Genomic DNA, 13,733 nt, shown 5'->3' on the forward strand with positions numbered 1-13,733 from the left:
CAAAGCTCCTGAATGCAGCTGATTGAGTCAATTTGTCGACATGATGGATGTTCTGTGGCCTCTGCAGGCTCAGCTGCAGGGCAGGCACAAGACTTTCAGAAATGTTTCAGAAGTGAAAAGAACAAGAAAAGATGTTTCGAAGAAGTGACAGGAGGTAATGACCCTTAGAAGAAACCTGGAGTTACTCATTTAAAAGCTCAATGTAAGTCATGTTAGGAAGAGCCAAATGAGCTTATACTTCACTGATGGCTAGATCGGATCTTTTTTTTACCCCTCTATTTTATTTTTCTTTTAACAACACATAGATGACAACAGAAGGCAAGGTATAGTGTTATGTACAGGAAAATAAAGACAAAAAAAGAAGAATGAACACAAACAAACAAATAAACAACACTTATTAAAGTGTATTATATAGTGAATTTGTTATTAATGTAGCTCAACTCATCTGGGCAGTATTGGTTAATGACGAATTAATAAATAGTAGATGAAACACGAAAAAGGGAGATTAATAATAATCATAATATTAACCATTAAGTTTGAAAGAAAACATGTATTTTAATACTACTACTACTACTACTACTACTACTACTACTACTACTAATAATAATAATAATAATAGCATTCACCATCATTTTCATAACGGATAGAATGGATAATGAGAAAAAAAGGTGATATTCATTCTTTTCAGTTGGTGCAGGGACAGTTGTAATTTAATGAGGCAAAAAGTAGTTATAGTTATACAATTATAATATAAATTGGTGACTATATTGGGGGTCTGGTCTAAAAGCAGCCTCCATTAAAGTCTCACAGGATCAAAGATGTTCAGAGGATTTACAGTTTGTCTTGTAAACAATTTAATAGTTTACAAACAACTGTCCTCTAATAAAGATTGAAAGGATCTCCTTATTTTTTCCCTCTACGGTCAGAAAATCATTAAAACATCCAATCAGTCTGGAGGAATTTCAGTGTGTAGGTCTAATCTGGACATTTTGATCTCTGATCCCTCAGTTGGACCTGCATCCAGACCCATAATCATCACCACCTGATAGAACCACATCAACAAGGATTACTGTGGAAACATTCATCAAGCTCTGCAAATCAGAGTTACATTCACAGATATTACCGAGCAGAAAAGAAGCTGCATGCTAATCTGATCCAGAGGCTGTGTCAACTTCTCTGGACTCTGAGGCATCTGGGATGGACTATCACACAGTGGAAACCTGGACTGTGGTCAGACCAACCAGTACAACCAGTAGAAATGGAGCAAAGAGCAGAAAGAGTCTCCAGACTGATGTCAGTCTAAAAGGCTGGTGTATACACGTTAATAAAACACGAAGGCCATGGTTAGCATGAAGAAGTAACACATTCATTGCACTTCTAACTTTGTGTTCTTGATGGTATGGGGTCAGATCAAGGTTCTGTGATGTATGGAGCTGGATCGGGGTTCTGTGATGGTATAATGTTCTAATGATAAGGGGTCAGATCAGGTTTGGATCAGGGTTCTGTGGGGGTATGGGGTTGTATCAGGGTTCTGTGGGGTCATGGGGTTGTATCAGGGTTCTGTAGTGGTATGGGGTTGCATCGGGTTCTGTAGGGTATGGGGTTGTATCGGGTTCTGTGGGGGTATGGGGTTGTATCAGGGTTCTGTAGTGGTATGGGGTTGTATCGGGTTCTGTGAGGGTATGGGGTTGCATCGGGTTCTGTAGAGGTATGGGGTTGTATTGGGTTCTGTGGGGGTATGGGGTTGTATCAGGGTTCTGTAGTGGTATGGGGTTGCATCGGGTTCTGTGGGAGTATGGGGTTGCATTGGGTTCTGTAGGGGTATGGGGTTGTATCGGGTTCTGTGGGGGTATGGGGTTGCATCGGGTTCTGTGGGAGTATGGGGTTGCATTGGGTTCTGTGGGAGTATGGGGTTGTATCAGGGTTCTGTGGGGGTATGGGGTTGTATCGGGTTCTGTGGGGGTATGGGGTTGCATCGGGTTCTGTGGGAGTATGGGGTTGCATCGGGTTCTGTGGGAGTATGGGGTTGCATTGGGTTCTGTAGGGGTATGGGGTTGTATCGGGTTCTGTGGGGGTATGGGGTTGCATCGGGTTCTGTGGGAGTATGGGGTTGCATTGGGTTCTGTGGGAGTATGGGGTTGTATCAGGGTTCTGTGGGGGTATGGGGTTGTATCAGGATTCTGTGGAGGTATGGGGTTGTATCAGGGTTCTGTGGTGGTATGGGGTTGTATCGGGTTCTGTCGGGGTATGGGGTTGTATCAGGGTTCTGTGGTGGTATGAGGTTGTATCGGGTTCTGTGGGGGTATGGGGTTGTATCAGGGTTCTGTGGGGGTATGGGGTTGTATCGGGTTCTGTGGTGGTATGGGGTTGTATCGAGTTCTGTGGTGGTATGGGGTTGTATCGGGTTCTGTGGGGGTATGGGGTTGTATCGGGTTCTGTGGGAGTATGGGGTTGTATCGAGTTCTGTGGTGGTATGGGGTTGTATCGGGTTTTGTGGGGGTATGGGGTTGTATCGGGTTCTGTGGGGGTATGGGGTTGTATCGGGTTCTGTGGGGGTATGGGGTTGTATCGGGTTCTGTGGGGGTATGGGGTTGTATCGGGTTCTGTGGGGGTATGGGGTTGTATCAGGGTTCTGTGGGGGTATGGGGTTGTATCGGGTTCTGTGGTGGTATGGGGTTGTATCGAGTTCTGTGGTGGTATGGGGTTGTATCGGGTTCTGTGGGGGTATGGGGTTGTATCGGGTTCTGTGGGGGTATGGGGTTGTATCGAGTTCTGTGGTGGTATGGGGTTGTATCGGGTTCTGTGATGCAACTTTTTCTGATTTGGAACTGTTCAGCTTCTAACAGGATCACAGGAACATGTGGTCCTTCTGGACCCAGCAGCAACCTGATGAAAAAGTGTGGGACAAATGTGTCCACTGTAACATATCGCTTCAGTCTGTTAAGATGAGCAGCCCAAGAGTCACAATAATGAAATCTGTGTGAGTTTAGTCATAACAGGAGAAAACACATCCTTCATTTAGAAATGTGTGCAAACAGCAGGTTGTACGGTAAGTTGAACAGGTGGAGAGTGATGGACTTCTCATTGTTTAAAGCTTTGCCGCATTTCCCACTGAGAGAAACTAAAAACCAAGCGCCATCAACAGGAGGAAACGATAATAATAATTAGATAATCTGATTTCCTGCAGCTGGAGGAACAAAAGTTGCCACAGTTGCACATTTTCAGTCAACAACTGTTATCCTGCACCAAGGATGTGTGAGAAGGGTCTAATGTGGTCTCTCGTGTGCTTCATTCACTGTATGTCTGTATTAGGCAGTGAGAGGAGGAGGAGAAGGCTCTTCATTGCCTGTGGGGAAGGTTTGAGATGAGACAGTGAGTGGGTGTTTGGGGGGGATCAGGGGGATTTACTGTGTGCTCAGTAATTATCAGATTTGTCAAGCCCACAGCAGGACACACACACACACACACACACACACACACACACGTTAACCAGCCCTAGGCCAGTTTAAGGCTGAGAGAGGAGCGCAGTCAGTGGGACAAGCTGACAGGCCGGCCCCCGGGGGAAGATGATAACCAGCCCTGCTCTGACAGCTGCTTAGTGTTAAATTCTTCCTGCTCAAAAACACTCAAACAGACTCTCAGGCCAGCTCTGATGCACATATGAAGGAACAGAAAAAGCGAGTTTAAGCATCGTTAATGTGCAGCTCATGAAGACGGAATCATAATCACATCCACACATTCATGTGAAGACAGCTGTATCTTCCCAAGTTAAAGGATTTCATCTGAGCAAGAGGAGGTGACCAGGGGAGAGGAAACAGGATGAGAAAGTTAGATTAGTCTGATCTAAGACACTGAGCACCTTTAGCAGGAAGACAGTGTGGGCGAACTTAAAGCAGCTCCTAAAAAAAAAGAAAGAGGAGACAGCTGTGATAAGATCTGATCAAAGTCTGTCAGGACGGGCTTCACTTGGTCATTTTTCCAGTTTTACTTTCATGTTCTCCTTGCTTTCCCAAACTTGATAGGTCCTCATAAGGGTTGAAAGAATGACAGACATCATCAGATGCTATAAAACTAATAATTATTTTAATTTTCAATTGCTCAAACTTTACTCCCTTATGTTCACAAAAACAGACAAAGTGTTTTTTAAGTCAAACATAGATGTTCATTTAGTTACTGATGGTAATCAATGAAATCTGTGTTCATAGATTATTGTTAGTATGGTGTTTTCCTCTGTTAGATAAAGAGGGAAAAATCTTCTGTTTATTTTTTACACTGGGAATAATTTCTCTGAGGACCCTAGATGTCCCGAGACATTAAGAGCGTGAATATGAACCTGATTACTGTGGAGCAATTTTTCATTTACATTGAGTCTATTTTGGAGTTTTTCCTAAAAATATGAACAAAACTGAAAAAGTTCAGTCGCCAGTGCTACTTTAAAAAAAATCTAAAGTTTGATTTCAAATATACCATTCATGAAAAGAAAAATAGAATGATAATGTTACACTTGTCTACTTATCTTTTCCTCAGTTTTCTTCTTCACATCTCCACTGATGGAGTTTAGAGGAAAAACACCCTCATAACCTCAACATGAATCTTTTTAGTGCATCACTTCCTCTGCAATCCGTCTCAGCAATGCTAGAAGTTGTTGGGTCGCGTCAGAGGAGGCAATCATCTAAACAGATGCTGCAACCTGAAACTTTTTGGATTTTAAAAGAAAGAAAGAAAGAACATCTCCTCAAAGATTAATCAATTTTTTTCTTTGTTTGTAAAATGTTTGAAATGTAAGTGTGGGAGAATGAGGATATCCAACAACACCCCTTCCTTTCTTTGCCCACCTGCAATGGTGTGTGGCAAGATTGGCCCAAATGCAAAGTGAGACTCGGGAGCACATGGGGAACAAGAGGAAGACACTGGGGCCGATGACAGAAACACAGCTAACATGACACATGCTGGCACAAGACAAAGGAAAACTTGAATCATATATACTGAAGGACTTAGTACAAAAACAAGAAGTAGGTGACAGCAAATTCAAAATGTCAAATTTAAGATTTTCCCAGATTTTATATGGGAACCTCTGAAAAGTGTTAAATCAACACTTTTTAAAGTGTTTACATTATTAACAGAGAGTCTTTGTTCATCTAATTCTGACTGATGTGGTAGTCACACATCAGCATTACTGTCTGAGGCCATGTTACCACTACTTTGACAACCATTTAAATGCTTTCTAAAACCTGCATAAACACCACTGAACAGCCTTCCTGAGCACAAAGAACAACAAATTTCTTGCCAGGATATAACCCATGAAAAACTTTAAATGCTGAATTAATGCACTGAGTGTTTCATGCAACGATCTACAAACATGACACCTGTACATTGTTCAAGATGGTGATCTTTAGCTTTCTCCTTTAGCTTTGTTTTTTCTTCGCCTACTCCGAACAATAAAAATAAAAGTTGAATAATTGCACTATGTGCACAGTGCAATAACCTACAGGTGTAGTATGTATACATTGTTTTAAAGACGTGGCTCTTAGCTCGCATTCATGAACTTGGCTCACAACTCCTTCGCTCTGGGACTTGCTTTAGTGCTGTGAGCATCAGTCCCATAGACTGCTGTCTGAAGGAATGTGTACATGTGGCTCAGAGAGATGTCATAGCTTACACTGAATGTGAAATTTAAAGAGCTCATCAAAGGCTGCCAATGATGTGGTTCCCTGGCAGGGAGTGAACTTCTTTTCCATCACAATGTAGTAAGTGCTGATTGCTTGCAAGTTCCAGAGGCAAGAAGGTACGGCTGGCAATGTTTATCCTTCTTCTGTAGGTACTCATCCACGCTTCTACAGGACTGTGTGGAAAGTTACATGCCAGTTTTGTTGTACAGTTTGTACAGTACAGTTTTGCATCTCCATTACACCTTTAACTAACAAAACACAAAAGCAGAAAGCCATGAACTGGTACATACCTTGTGAAATACAATCAGATGGTCCATGGCCTGAGCTGTGAAGGTTTTCTGTGTTTTCTTTCTGGTAGGCTGAGGTGGTAGGACATGAAGGAGGAACCAATTCTGTTTAATTCATATTTGCTTTTAAAATGAACTTTATTGGTCATTTAACAAAATCCCAACAGAAGTATTACAGTACATCTAATTTATAAGACAATATCTAATTTCACTTCAGACTTAAATAGGTAAACTCACTTCAGACTTGTCTACTTGTAAATAAAAAACCAATCATCTTGAGCACAAGACAGACTAAATCTTGCATTTAAGAGTCTAATTCAGGCTGTAATTGAATACCTGGGTGATCCTCTGAAGACTTCTTAGTATACTGGTTCTTCTCCGATGTCAACAAACTCTGGAGTGGTAGGGTGGTAGTAAGGCTCTCTGCTTCTCTGATCACCTTCCTCTGAAGGAAGTCTGCCACTTCTTAAGCAGTTTGGCAGCCTTTTCTGGTACAAATAGGAGAAGAAAATCTTGAAGTATCTGCAGCAACTTAGAAATTGACAAACATATTGGTTTAACTTGCAACTCTGACATTTCATTTGCTCAGCATAATTACTGAGAGAAGTGCATACAACATCAGAAATGACTGAAAGAATAAAAGTATAACAGTAAAATCTTTGTGGAAAACAGATTCATTAAAGTATCTTAGCCAAATATCTGATCACAATTAGATTTTAGAATGAAGTTTTATGAAGAAAAATGCCACACTTACATATACTTTGCTGGAGAAAGGATGTCTTAACGAAGGGAGCAAGGTGACAATTCCAAGGGCATAATTCTCTTTAGTGACTTGCCAAGGGATTCTCCTGCAAAGACAATGGTTATTTTAAATAAAGTTAGGAGACCAACAAAAAAAAGCAGCAATTACATTAGTTAATTAATTGCTCCTTTTGTCTAAGCTCATTCAAGTACCACTTTATAGTCTGGCAACAGTCCAATAGATTAAAGTGCCAAATTGATTTCTAAAGCATTTTCCAATCTAAATGGTAAATGGTCTGTATTTATAAAGCACTTTTATCCAAAGCGCTGTACATATACATCACATTCACGGCGGAAGCTGCCATGCAAGGCGTTCAACCACGACCCATCAGGAGCAATTTGGGGTTCAGTGTCTTACTCAGGGACACCTCGACATGAGCTCGAAGGCTGGGGATCGATCCTGCAACCATTGGGCTGTAGGACGACCGCTCTACCCACTGAGCCATGCCGCCCCATCTAAATGACATGCTGAAGGAAACATGACATGAATTTAAAAGAAAAAAATACTTTTTTTTCATAAAACATACCCTTCACTCTCAACCATGTGTGCTGTAAGATTGTTGACCATATAGCTTCTTCTTCTACTGTCTCTCAGTGTCCCAGTTACATCATATCCTTGGAGTACTGTGAACCTCTTGGTTTGGCCTCCAGTATCCCCCAGATCAGCTGAATAGTTAAATGTCAGATGTCAACTGAACAATCTGTGGAAGAGTTCCTCTTTAATTTGGAAAGCTACAAGCTAATTTTAAACATCATGACAAAATAAAGTATTATTTAAGTAAATGTCATATTTAGCCTTTTTCTTCTCCTTCTTTTTTTTTTTTTTTTTTTTTTTTTTGCCTTGGCCAAACTAAAAATGAAAAGGAAAAAAAACTTGGCACCTAAATATTAGGATGACGGTAATGTTTTAGACGTGAGACAAACTAGAGCTAACAAATAAAACTCACATCTCTAGAATTCGCTGTCACTGCACACACTGGACACAGATGGCAAACCTCCACTGGAGGAGGATGGACGTGATGTCTCAGATGAGCCTGGATCTAAAGGAAACAAAAAATCTTTTTGTAGCATAGTTGTTGGATTTCAGACATTAGTAAATTCTTTTATTTAGATATTTTAAATATTTAAAATATAAAACAGAGTTTCACTTATGTTGAGTTACTTGTGGTTTGTCCTCTTAAACGAATTACTCAGAATCAGCAGCCTGCAGTTTGATATACGTCCTTCAGTTTGGATACCTTTACAATCATTTTGTTCTCTATATTAGGCTATAAAGAAAGGAACAAAACTTTTAATGCAAATCCTATTTGAAGGATACAAAAAGCACTCTAAAACATTCACTACAGTTAAATACTATATGAGGGACCAAAATATACTATTTGGCACTGAAGCTGATGGATGTACAAACGCTCCCTCTCAGTTCCTGCACCTGTCATGGATTTATAAACTACTGATCATTAAATGTTCATGCAGCCATTTCACAAGCAGATGGATTAAAACCTGCAAGTTTACAAACTGTCGGCTGCAGCTTAACTATCATACTGAAAATTTATATGTAATGTAAACATTTATTGTTCTAAAATTATGATTCTGAAATCAAATATATGATCCTGGGCATTATTGAATATAAAGACAGAGGTCTGCATGTTCAGGATTTATTAATGTTGTTTAAGCAAAAGAAGTAAAAATATGCAAGGAAGCATTTTTGTTTATTACAAGTACAATAGAATATTCCAAAAAAATCGATGTGATGTCAGTTCCAGTCTGAAACCAGTAAAACCAGTAAACAGTCCTGAATGTGTGACAGAACCAGACTGGGACTCATCAGAGAACAACAAACATCCAGCCTGGTGGAGGAAAGTGATGTTCTTATCTGTACATGGAGTTTCATCCAGATGTAAAACCCTTCAGCAGGAAGCCTTTCTACCTGGATTCTCAGGTGTATAACCTCAGCTGTTCTCTCATCATCTGTTCATCTAGCTGTTACCTTGGAAACCCAACCATCTTTACTTCTGGGATGTGTCCACCGGTCTCTGGGATATGTCCACCATTCACTGGGATGTGTCCACTGGTCTCTGGGATGAGTCCACTGGTCTCTAGGACGTGTCCACAATTCACTGGGATGTGTCCACTGGTCTCTGGGATGTGTTCATCATTCTCTGGGACGTGCCCACCATTCTCTGGGATGTGTCCACAGGTCTCTGGGACGTGTCAACCATTCTCTGGGATGTGTCTAACGTTCACTGGGACGTGTCCACCGGTCTCTGGGATGTGTCCACCATTCACTGGGATGTGTCCACTGGTCTCTAGGTGTGTCCACCATTCATTGGGATGTGTCCACCAATCTCTGGGATGTGTCCACTGTTCTTTGGGATGTGTCCACTGGTCTCTGGGATGTGTCCACTAGTCTCTGGGATGTGTCCACCTGTCTCTGGGATGTATCCACTCTTCTTTGGGATGTGTCCACCGGTCTCTGGGACGTGTCCACCAGTCTCTGGGATGTGTCCACCGGTCTTTGGGACGTGTCCACCGGTCTCTGGGACGTGTCCACTCTTCTTTGGGATGTGTCCACCGGTCTCTGGGATGTGTCCACCAGTCTCTGGGATATGTCTACCGTTCACTGGGACGTGTCCACTGGTCTCTGGGACATGTCCACTCTTCTTTGGGACATGTCCACCAGTCTCTGGGACGTGTCCACCGGTCTCTGGGACGTGTCCACTCTTCTTTGGGATGTGTCCACCCTTCTCTGGGTATAGCCTAGATATTTTTCTTATTTCAGCCAATACTGGCAAGTACATCTTACCACATTGGCAAATTATTTCGCTTGATTAAAATCAGAATCTCTAAGTTCGGTGCTGTTTTTTCTTTATATTAAGATAGCTGATTTTTGCAGTGCAACAACTTGTAAACAGTTGTCTTAGTTGTGCAGCTGGGATCAGACCTTATGAAAAGTGTAGGTGTGAGTTTACTGCATGTCTCAGCACAGGCAGAACTGCCTCTGTGTCTGTGTGTTGAGTCTGGCACTTTTCTGACAGGAAGTGATCCATGTCAGTGCATACACATCAACAAACAGGACCTATGAGGAGGAAGAGGAGGAGGTGGCAGACAGGATCAAGGGTCAGAGTGGGCGGAGACTGTTGATTGACAGTCTAACCCAGCAACATGTCTGCTGTTTGTTTGAGTAGAGGCCTGTTCTGTCATCAGCAAAGACCAGACAAAACGGAAGAAGGAGACAGCACAGAGATGGATTGTAGGCTGGACAGCGAAGTAGACTGCACTGAGAAGAAAATAAATCACAGGAACAAGTTGTCCATCTTTCTGAATCCAGAGAAACAGACTCACTGCTTCGGATTTGTGTGCTTTTTAAAATGTTTAATAATAATAATGTAATAGATTTATATGGCACTTTTCAAGGCACCCAAAGCGTTTTACAGTGAACCCATGATTCATTTACATCCAGGGCTGTAGCCAGGGTTTTAGAAATACCAGAGTCCACCACCCATTATGGCCCACACATCTCAAGAGCACAAAATCTATTTAAAATGAAAGTAACTTATGTTTCCCACAAACCCTCCCTCTCATGTCCTGTATCTTGTCTTCATCTACTCTGTCTTCTTTTTGCTCTCTACTCCCCTCTGAACGTTCTGTCTCCTCGCACACCTGTCCTGCCTGAGTGTATCAGAAACATTTATAGTAAAGTGATCTACACCTTCATTAGTTTGTCTTTATCTGGAACAATAACACATCTCTGTAGTCAAAGGTTAACACTGAATGAAACGAGACCATCACACAGGGACAAACACGTCATCTATCTATCTATCTATCTATCTATCTATCTATCTATCTATCTATCTATCTATCTATCTATCTATCTATCTGGGCCTGCTGAAATGATGAGTTGATCTCAGGGACATATCGCTGTGTTCATACTAACTTATCACTTCAAGCTGAAGTCATGCAGCTTTTCATTGTAATATTTACTTATTTCGTTATTTATATTGTTGCCATATTTATTACAGCACATTTGAACAAAATGGGAAGCCTTAGTTTTAAGATTGCCTTGTTTGATTATCAGCACAAACACCTAAACCCTGCAGACAGATGGAAATTACTTTCCTAAAATTCAGCAACAACCTGGATAGTACCTGATAGTATCTGTATAGTACCTGGCAGTACCTACTGTAGATAGTACCTGATAATATCTGGATAGTATCTGCCTGCAGCACCAAGACTACTACTTCTGTTTCGTGACCCTGTCTTTCTCCTCCTCTCCTCCCATCACCTCTTCTTCGGTGTTCTGATTGACAGTTTGTGTTCTCCAGAAACCACATAAGTGTTTTAAAAGCATCAACATCAGTTCCTCTTTAATGGCTTGATGGGAATTTCTAAAAATAACCACGTCTTCACTTATTTCATGTAAGCTTACATTCATCTGAAGCAACCCTGACATCCTTCAAAACAAAAATATGATTAACTTCACTCAAAGGAAAAATAAGAAAATGGAAACATCTTGTCATTTAATATTCTCACTTCACATTATGGAATCAGCAGCACTAAATTTTTAGAATACTGCCAGCTTAAATCTATTATAAATAAATCGATTATATATAAACTTAAAGATTCAGTCTACCTTCCATCTTCAAAATGGGAGGCTGACTTATCCAGTAACTTTAATCAACACGAATGGTCACAAATATCTTTAAACACATTTAAAATTATTAAGGATTCAAATGTGCAACAAAAACTAACTTGGGATGTGCGGTTGGAAAATTGGGGTTGCTGTCTGGGGGTCTCTGCCTTGTGAGGAGCCCTTCTGGGCTCTTGGGTCCCTGTACCCTTCGCTCTGGCCGCCCTGGATTGCCGGTGTCTGGTGGGATTGGCGGTTGCCAGTCTTGGCCCACTGGACCTATGCTCCATGACCGCGGGGGGCTCTGGCTGGGGCCTTCCTCTGCTGCCCTCTGGGTGGGCCTGGGGTGGTCTTCGTGGTGGGATGGCTGGGGTTCGTGCTCCAGGATTGCTGCTCATTACGCAGGTTTCTGGTTGTTGTCTGATTGTCAACTTAGTTTACCTGTAAAAGCAGTAGGAAATTGTCTGTTGTGCAGGTGTAGCAGTTGCTTGTCTGGTGATAGTTTGGATTGATGGACCGATGCCTTCTATCCTATATGTCTTTGTCTTATTCTTCTTCCTGCTTTTCTTTTTGTTTCTTTTCGCTGTCCTCCTTCTTTTATGTCCCTTCCAGTCAGGTACAGCAAGATTACATAGTTTCCATAAATCAAAATAAATAAATAAGATTAAACAAATAAATTATCAGATTATCAAAAGGAGCCTTATAACCATAAAGCTCCCATTGGCAAGAAAATTTGTTCGGCACAGCACAGCAGCCAGGTCATCATTCGGCTGATACCATGCTGGACAGGACAAGTTTAAAAAGAAAAAAAGGAAAAAAAGAGGGTTTGTGGTCTTGGCACACATGAAACTTCATGTTGTTGCTGTTTGAGGAGCTGAAATGTCACCACACATGGCAGCGCTTTAGATTGACTAATCACTGATCAGTGAGTGAGCGGCGCTGATGACTACGTTACACTGTGCCTTATTTTACATACGACAATGGCAGGCAGAAGAAAAAGTAGTCCCTACCTATCCTGATAGTTTAGTTACTTTCCACTGTCTTCATGCTAATGATAATTGTTAATATCAGTAGGAGATTTAGTCTGAGAATAAGTTCAAGGATATAAAGAGTTGGTATGGGAGAAATCAATATTTCGGTAACAATCCACACATCAGTGCTAGTCTTCTCAGATAACCTTATAGCTCAAAAGCATTTATTTTATTAATTCTACTACACACACAGCAAAAAAAGTGCAGCGATCCATACCTGTGTGTCCTCAATGGTAGCAACAGCCTTGTTTACACCATATTCATACTTAGTCATGGTTAGCTAGATGTGTAGCCACTAGCCACAGCTATCCTGGGGCAGACTGACTGCACCAACTACCTCTCTGATTCATAACAAAGCCAACACTGGAGGCTCGTCCAAGGACATAAGAACATTACTACAATAAAGCAAGGTTCAAACTGCCAATGTGCCTGTTATTGGACAACCCACTCTACCACCAGAGCTACTGACATCGGTTCAAGGAGAAATTATCAATATATTTTTATCCACTCAGGGTTTTTACATTACCCTCCAGCTCCACCTTCTCATCCAAATACGATGATTTTAAAGGTGCAGTGTGTAAAAAAATCAAAGATCAGTGACAGAAAAATTAAATCTGTCATTAAAAACTGTGTTTCTATTAGTATCTAATCACTTTACTAAAATAACGGTTATATTTTTATTCTCCTAGAATTAACCTTTTATATCTACTTGCTGTGGTTCCATATACATGGCAGATGACACCATTTTTACTACAATGTCTCTAAATGAACAAACGCTTTAATCCTGCATTATGAGCTTTGTTTGGTAGGTGCTAAAGCAATGGTTCCCAGCCAATTTTCTTTGGGGACCCCTTAACACAAATACTAAAACGTCATGGACCCGCTGCTCCACCCATGCTGAAACCATGCTGGCTTTTCTCACCACGAATAATGTATTCTGGCCAAGTCCTGTCCTTTGATAAAGCCAAAGTTAAATTAACTAAATTTAGTTGTACTTTTTGTTCTTAAAAAGGGGGGCAATGTCTGGACATTGATTACAATAACTGAATGTTCAAAGCCTCGGGGACCCCCTTTGTTCTTTGGGGGACACTCTTGGGGGTCCTGGACCCCAGGTTGGGAACCACTGTGCTAGAGCACCGTTTGGGATAAGTAGATTAACTTTACCAGTAAATGTCTGTAATTCTTACACACTGTCCCTTTAAAGGAAAATTAAATACAGCATAATGTTAATTATGAAATAGAAGAAGCTCTGATTGTTAGCGGCCAACATCCCAGTAACTTCATCCACATTTTTCTTCACCCACCACCTGGCGAGCAT

The sequence above is a fragment of the Melanotaenia boesemani genome, chromosome 4 (assembly GCF_017639745.1).
Source record: "Melanotaenia boesemani isolate fMelBoe1 chromosome 4, fMelBoe1.pri, whole genome shotgun sequence".
In the NCBI taxonomy this organism is placed as follows: Eukaryota; Metazoa; Chordata; class Actinopteri; order Atheriniformes; family Melanotaeniidae; genus Melanotaenia; species Melanotaenia boesemani.